This window comes from Zingiber officinale, chromosome 1B (genome assembly GCF_018446385.1).
Source record: "Zingiber officinale cultivar Zhangliang chromosome 1B, Zo_v1.1, whole genome shotgun sequence".
In the NCBI taxonomy this organism is placed as follows: Eukaryota; Viridiplantae; Streptophyta; class Magnoliopsida; order Zingiberales; family Zingiberaceae; genus Zingiber; species Zingiber officinale.
The window spans coordinates 12,611,909-12,620,258 of NC_055986.1; positions in this window are offsets into that span (position 1 = coordinate 12,611,909).

Consider the following 8,350-nt stretch of genomic DNA (forward strand, 5'->3'; position numbering starts at 1 on the left):
GAGCGCACTCTTCTCTCCTCTGTCAGTCGACAGAATATAGGAATAACATTAGTCAATCTTTAATCACATTTTAATACATTTGAAGAAGCCAAAATAAATAATGGACAGCAGATTTGGACTCCTTGCAATTTTAGAAATTCACAGGAACTTAAATGGGTGCAATCGGAGCTTTCTAGGTCGATCAGTGGGTTTCTAAAATTACAAGGAGTTCAAATATTATGTTATTTATTTTGATTTTATAGATGTTAACAAGTAAAATCAAAGAATCGCGGCGCCGTTGGGCCCGATATCATTCCATATCGGCCCACGTTGAACGATTTGTCCATATCGTGCAATGTGGGTTTACCGATTCTTTGATTTTGCTTGTTAACATCTATAAAAGCCAAAATAAATAATGGACATCATATTTGAACTCATTACAATTTTAGAAATTCATAGGATCTGAAATGACTGCATCATCCGATTGCACCAATTTCAGTTTCTATGAATTTCTAAAATTACAAGGAGTGAAAATATGGTGTCCATTATTTTTGGAGGTTTGAAAATCCTAAATCTTTTTAGGCACGATGTGAAGAGATATCATGCGATGTTGATATCTCTTCATATCAGGCCCAATGTGGGATCTCCTAAATTCATTGATATTGTCGATTAGGAGATATCAACAAAATAAAAAAAAAAAAAAAAAAAGAAATAAAGAGATTTAGGGTTTTCAAACCCTCTGGATAAATAATGGACATCATATTTTCACTCCTTGTAATTTTAGAATTATAAATAGTTTTCTTGATTAGTGGGTTTGGCCAAACTGATGGACCAGACTCCCATTTCGGTATTTTAAGGAGTTCAATATGGTGTCCATTATTTATTTTGCTTTGAGAGCAAAATCAAAGAATCGTAAAAGCCTACGCGTGGAATCATATCAGCCCAACGTGGTCCTTCATATCAGGCCCACGTTGGGCCCGATATGATTCCATCGCCCAACGTCATTTCTCATTCTTTCGATTTTCGAACATCTAAAAAAATATAATGGACACGTATTTGAACTCACGCGATTTTGAAACCGAAACGAGTCTCCGTCCATCGATCGATCTAAAGCTCGCACCCATTTCGCTTCTAAAAAATTACAGGGTGAAATATGATGTCCATTATCTTTACGGAGGTTTTGAAACCCTAAATCTCTTTATTTATTTATTGTTATTACTAGGCTTGATATCTCTCCCCGTGGGCTCGATACGGGAGATATCGTGCCCAACGTGATATCTCTTCATATCAACAAAAGGAAAAAGAAAGAAAGAGATTTAGGATTTTCAAAACCTGAGTGTAAACGACACCATATTTTCACTCTAATTTTAGAATTATAGAATGATGCAATCGACCAGATCGATTAGTGGGTTCGGTCAAAACCCACCGATGGACCAGAGCCGAGCACCCATTTCTGATTTCTAAAATTGCAAGGAGTTCAAATATGGTGTTCATTATTTATTTTGACTTTTTATATATGTTAACAAGCAAAATCAAAGAATCGGTAAAAGCCCACATTGGGCCCGATATGAGACTCAATCAGGCCCAACGTGGGATATGATGATAATCCACTGATGGACCTACGTTGGGCTGATATCATTCCATATCGGCCCAAGTTGGTTTTTTTTTACGATTCTTTGATTTTGCTTGTTAACATCTATAAAGTCAAAATAAATAATGGACACCATATTTGAACTCCTTGTTTTAGTCTAGTTGCATCGGAGCTCTCAGTCCATGGGTTAAACCCACCAATCGACCTGTGATACCATTTCTATGAATTTCTAAAATTACAAGGAGTGAAAATAGTGTCCATTATTATTTTTGGCACTCCTAGGAAAAACCTAAATCTCTCTTTATTTCTTTTTTTTTTTTTTGTTGTATTGATATCTCCCATATTAGGCCCACATTAGGCCTGATATGGGAGATATCAGGCCAAAGCTTGATATGAAGAGATATCAGGCCCATATCAGGCCTAATGCCGCCCAAAAAAAAAAAAAAAAGAAAGAGTTTCAAAGTCCAAAGTGTGTTGTTCAAAATAAATAATAATGGACATCATATTTTCACTCCTTGTAATTTTAAAATTCATAGAAACTAAAATGGGTGCAGAGCTTTCAGATCGACCAGGTTTCGAAAACCGACCTAGAGAGCTCCGATTGCACCCATTTCGTTTCTATGGATTTCTAAAATTGCAAGGAGTTCACATATGGTGTCCATTATTTATTTTGGCTTTTTATAGATGTTAACAAGTAAAATCAAAGAATCGACAAAAAAGCCCACATTGAGCCTGATATGGACTCAAATCAGGCCCAACGTGGGCCCGATATGGAATGATATCAGGCCCAAGTTGGGCCTGATATGATTCCATATCGTGCCCAACGTGGGCTTTTATGCCGATTCTTTGATTTTACTTATTTGAACTCCTTGTAATTTTGAAATCCATAGAAATTGAAATGAGTCCGATCGGAGCTCAAAGCTCCAATTGCATCCATTTAAGTTCCTGTGAATTTCTAAAATTGCAAGGAGTCCAAATCTGGTGTCCATTATTTATTTTGGCTTCTTCAAATGTATTAAAATGTGATTAAAGATTGACTAATGTTATTCCTATATTCTGCCGACAGAGGAGAGAGAGAAGTGAGAGAAATATAATGAAGAAAATAGGAAATGCTTTTAAAAAAGTGCGCTCTTTGGTAAATACCAAAGTAGTGTATGCCTTTTGGTAAATTCAGATTTTCAAGTGCGCCCTTTGGTAAATTGCCGATTTATATTCAACTATATTCAACTTTTAAATGATTAGAGGATGTGATCCTATGCCAGACTCTCGAAGACAACTCGATGAGTTGACAAGCACGTTGACTACACCCTCAAATACTAAAGATGAACAAAAATAAACTTGGACGGTTTGAAGGGTTAGAAGGGTGCTAGGGATTCCCCTAGCATTCTCCCACCGACGCAAGTAAGAAGCAATGGTAGGAAAAGAAATTAAGGTACAAGAAAATCTTGAGATGCTATCTTAACTTATTTCCTTTACACTTGACATATTCTTTTATATTTTTTTTCAATGACATTTCATCTTCCCTTATTTAATGACACTATATTAATTATAATCAGAAATTATGTTTGTTTTGACTTCTTTAAGTTCAATGAGACAATATTAAATATAGACAGAATATTCTTCTTTGTAATTACTTCTATCGTCTTCTCCTATTTCCTTGCTTCAATATTTTGAACATTAACATTGACGATTATCATTAATGACTAACGGTCATTAATGCCTAGTCCTAATGGGACCCTCTACATATAAAATAGAATTGCTCGAGAGGCTTTGTCCAGGTCAATAGGGTTGCTCTCACACCGACCAAGGAGTCTGGTCGACATAATGTCCACTCGAACAGGGAGTCATACCCAAGGAAAGTGGAGAACTGGGCCCCATATATTTGATCGGCTCTGAGGCTGGCTGGCTCAGATCCGGAGTCTAGTTGGCCAAAGAGCATTGGACATCTTGTAGACTTGACCTCTTTAAGACTAGGTATCTGCTCGACTAGTGAGTTCGGCCGGCATAAGGTCCGCTCAAACAGGGAGCCCGGTCGAACCTACCAAGATTTCATCAAGCTGGTGGGACCTAGTATCTGATCGGAATAAATGTCAAATTAACTAGACTACTCGACTTCACCGTGTGACCGTGCTAGCCCTAAGTGTCGATCCTCCTTGTCTTTGGCCTCTACATCATCCGGTTTTCATGACTTCAATCCCAACTTCGGGGGCCCTACCTTATTCACCATATCATAAGCATCCATTCAAGTCTAGTTGAAAGAGGTTGTAAGCTCGACTGACTAGATATTATGTCGTTTTGTGCTTCTCTACCTGAGTGTATTCGCACAGTGCTGGACTCGATTATCTTCCATTCGACATTTATTTGCGGCAACTCGTTTGGGTAATATTGGTCAAGTGACTGTACGGTCAGATGGTCGAAATGCATAAGGAAACCCACTTATAACTCTTCCGATCAGCACGAGCACGAGAGTCCAGGGCTTGGACGCGAGAGCATGCTCTCGGTTGGTCGATACGAGAGTCTTGGAACTTGGTTCGCCGGTGTTTTGATAGTTCTCTCTTGGGGAGTGTAAGTCTAAGGGTAAATCTCTTTTAGCAACCGCTTGGGAAGATTGAGTCTCTTTAAGGATAAATCTCTTTAAAAGTTCTCACTCAAGGAGGTTGAGCCTCTTTAAGGGCGAATCTCTTTGAAAGCTCCCACTCAGGGAGGTTGAGCCTCTTTAACGGTGAAACTCTTTGAAAGCTCCCACTCGAGGAGGTTGAGCCTCTTTAAGGGTGACGAATTAACTCTTATTCTCCCAAGTCGGTTAACCTTTTATTTAATAATAAAGTACTTACATAAGATATTTAAAAGATGGACGATCAGTATACTCATCGGGGCCTGTAGAGTTGAAGATGAGTCACGCTTCAAGGTCGGCCCAACTTCTTCCCACTCAACTACTCAAGATAATAGCTTCCTGACTGTAGCTTGCTGCTGACCTTGTAGAGGTCTCTCTATTGTAATGCAAGTTTATTGAAATTGCTGACCGGCTTGATATTTTACCATACAAGGTCTCCTACCTGAAATAAACGAGGAGTAACTTTCTGATTGTATACTTGCCTCATCCGCTATCTATATGCCTTCCGCCGAGAGACTGCTTTGTCTCTATCTTCGATTATAAAGTCAAGCTCCAATAACCGATTTTGAATATTGTCTTCTTCCTCATAGTGTCCCGCCACACAAATTCCTCTCCTACCTTGACCGGGACCACAACTTCTCCGTTGCATACCAAGTGAAAAGGAGTTTGGCCAGTACTTTCCCTCGGGGGTTGTTCGATATGCCCATAGGATACACGAGAGTTCATCTACCCAACTGTCTCACACATGATTCAACTTGATTTTAAGGCCTCAAATGATTTCTCGATTGACAACCTCAGCTTGTCCATTACTCTAAGGGTAAACTACCAATGTAAAGGCTTGCTGAATGCCTAACCCTTTACATCATTCCCTGAGTTTACGATCCTAAAATTGACATCCATTATCGAACATCAACTTGTGCGGTATTCCGAATCGACAGATGATGTTCTACCATAAAATCTTCATTACGACCTCTTCAATTATCCGAGCTAGATAGGGATGACAATTTTCCCCGTGGGTTTGGGACCCCGCGGGGAAAACCCGAAATGGGGATGGGGATCCCCGATTTTTTGGGGATGGGGCGGGTTCGGTGCGGGTATGGGAATACTATACCCATCCCCGAACCCGCCCCGAATATTATTATTATTAATATTAATAAATAATAATATGATTTTTTAAAAAAAGTATTAATAATAGTGTTAATATTAATATTAAAATTTTTGAAAATATTATTAATATTGATATTAATATTAATATTATCATTAATAATAATTATTAAATAATAATAATAATAATATAAATTAAATTTGGGAATGAGGCGGGGATGGGGGCGGGGATGGGGATTTGATGCCCGTGGGTTCGGGTTCGGGGATTCCCTGAACCCGAAAAAATGAGAACGGGGCGGGGATAGGAATGACAAACCCGCCCCCGCCCCGCCCCATTGCCATCCCTAGAGCTAGAGCCTCAGCCTCGACCTACTTGGAAAAGTAATCAACAATTACTAAGAGAAATTTCTTCTGTTGGAGCCCTATTGGGAAATGACCCACTATATCCATTCTCCACTAATCAAAGGGACAGGAAATAGTGGACGTCTTCAGAAGCTTGGTCGGACAATCGAAGAGGTGTCAATATTTTTGGCAATGCTCACATATGGCTACAAATTTTTCTGCTTCGACTTGTAAGGTAAGCCAAAAATAATCAGCCAACACCAATTTACAAGTAAGTGTTTGTCCTCCCACGTGAATTCTACAAATACCTTTATGAATTTCCTTAAGACACTATCAGTGTCCTCAGGCTCGAGACATTTCAAGAGGGGCAAGAGAACACCCTTTGATACATGCAATCATTAATAAGGGTAAATTGAGAAACCTTCCTTTTTAACAGTTAATCTTGGTCTGAATCAGCAAGTAGAATATTGTACTAGAGAAAAGAGATCATGAGAGTTCTCTAGTCAGTTAATTCCTCCTGATCAGGTTCTTGGTCAATATGAACGATAGACATAGTCTGAGATATCAAATCATCTGGAGTCCAAGTAGTCAATGTTGGTGCAACCTTAGGTCAAGGTTGACCTGGTTGACCTGACTCGAGTTGACCTGACTCGAGTTGTATTTTGATGTTTGACTTAGGAAGATTGTTGGTGCAACCTTAGGTCAAGGTTGACCTAGTTGAGTTGTATTTTGATGTTTGACACTCGTGGAAGAGTTGTATTCTTGATATGGGACAAGAATAGATGTTTGGGAGATTATTGGTGCAACCGTAGGTCAAGGTTGACCTGGTTGACCTGATTCGGAAAAGAGTCCAAGTATGGAGACTTGGCAACGGAAAAGTCCAAGCAGGGAACTTGGCATGGGAAAAGTCCAAGCAGGGAACTTGGCACGCGAAAAGTCCAAGTGTGGAGACTTGGCACGGGAAAAGTCCAAGTATGGAGACTTGGCACTGGAAAAGTCCAAGTATGGAGACTTGGCACGGAGAAGTCCAAGCAGGGAGCTTAGCACGAGGGAAAGTCCTAACTGGGATGTTAGGCAGGTGGAAAGTCCTAACTGGAATGTTAGGCAGTTGGAAAGTCCTGGTGAGTGAAGCCAGGTGAAAGTCCGGGTGAGTGAAGCCAGGCAAGAGAAAATCCAGATGGATCAGGGATGATCGGACATCTGGTGTTGAGGAAAGTCCAAGTAGGTCAAAGGGATTGACCGGACACTGGGGAAGTCGAGGGTCAAACATCATCTGGCTTATCATTATCCTCATCCAGATCATAAAGATAAACAAGATCTTTTGCCACAACTCAACAATCTAGACCAAACCCAATCAATCTATCGAACCGTGGTTCAGTCGACTAAACTGGTTTAGCTCCAGTTCGACCCGAGTCAAGTCTGGTTCACCCATTTGTGTTTGTTCAGTCTCTGTTTATCTTCCAACTCCAGATTCTTGCAAAACAACCATACGAAACATCGATAAGCAACCTAACCTATATCCGTAAGTCTACCTGTGAGCAGAGTTTCGGCGGTTCTTCTTCGAGCACAGAGAGTATGAGAAGGAGAGCAGTGATCTTGAACATAGCGCCTTCCTCTTCTTTTATAGAGTTGGCTTAGAGCTTTTCGTTGAAGTCTTTCTGGATCAAGCTTAGCTCTCTTCATATCCTCCGACTTATCCTTATCCTCATCCAAATCATAAAGAAAGGCAAAGGGTTGCTTACATTTGCTGTGTATTTACTTCTTGCTTCTCTTGTATTTGTACTCCTTATCTTGCTGTTGCAAGAAGTAGTTGTGGCGAGGTTTCTCCACCCATAAGGAGCTCATATTTAGCCGGTTCTCCGGGGACTCATCCACCGACGGATTGGTAGGCTTCGTCCACCTTACGGACACGCCGAGGAGTAGGAGTTCATCTCCGAACCTCGTTACATCGGTTTGTTTTTCTTCTCCTTATTTTCTTCCTTGTATTTCCGCTGCGACTAACCCTAACTGTAGGAAGAACGCGAGAATTTGGGGCGGCTATTCACACCCCCCCTCTCTAGCCGAGTACAAACGATCCTAACAGTCAAAGCACTTGTCATTTTAGCAAGCTCATCTACTTTCATGTTGTTTGACCGAGATATTTTTTTAGAGAATTACTTCATGGAAATTAGCTCTGAGTCGAGCAAAGGCTTTTGTGTAACGCTGCAACCTTTCATTTTTAATTTTTAAGTATCTCTATCTATAAAAAAAGTTAACTAAGAATCTGAATGAATGATGACCCACTCGTTTAGCCGCTTGTAGACCTGCTAGTAGGGCCTTATACTTTGCTTCATTATTTGAAGCTCAAAAATTGAGTCGAATAGATAGCTGTAGAATGTCTTCTCTAGGCGATACTAATAATATTTAGACGCTACTGTCCTGTTTGGTGAAAGACTCATCCACACATATCTTCCATAATCCTTCAGAATTAGATTTGATAGTCTTTATCACAAAATTCGCCTGGGCTTGAGCTTCGACAGCTGTCCGAGGACGGTATTAATATCATACTCACTGAGCTATGTGGTCCGCTTGACCAATCATCCGGAAGAGTCGGGGTTAGTCAAATTCATCCCAAAGAACTATTGATAAGGATTATAATTGGATGAGATAAAAATAAAGCCTTAACCGCCGGGCGGTTAAGGCTAGCCCGAAAGCCAAGTTTTCCAGGGTGGAATACCAAC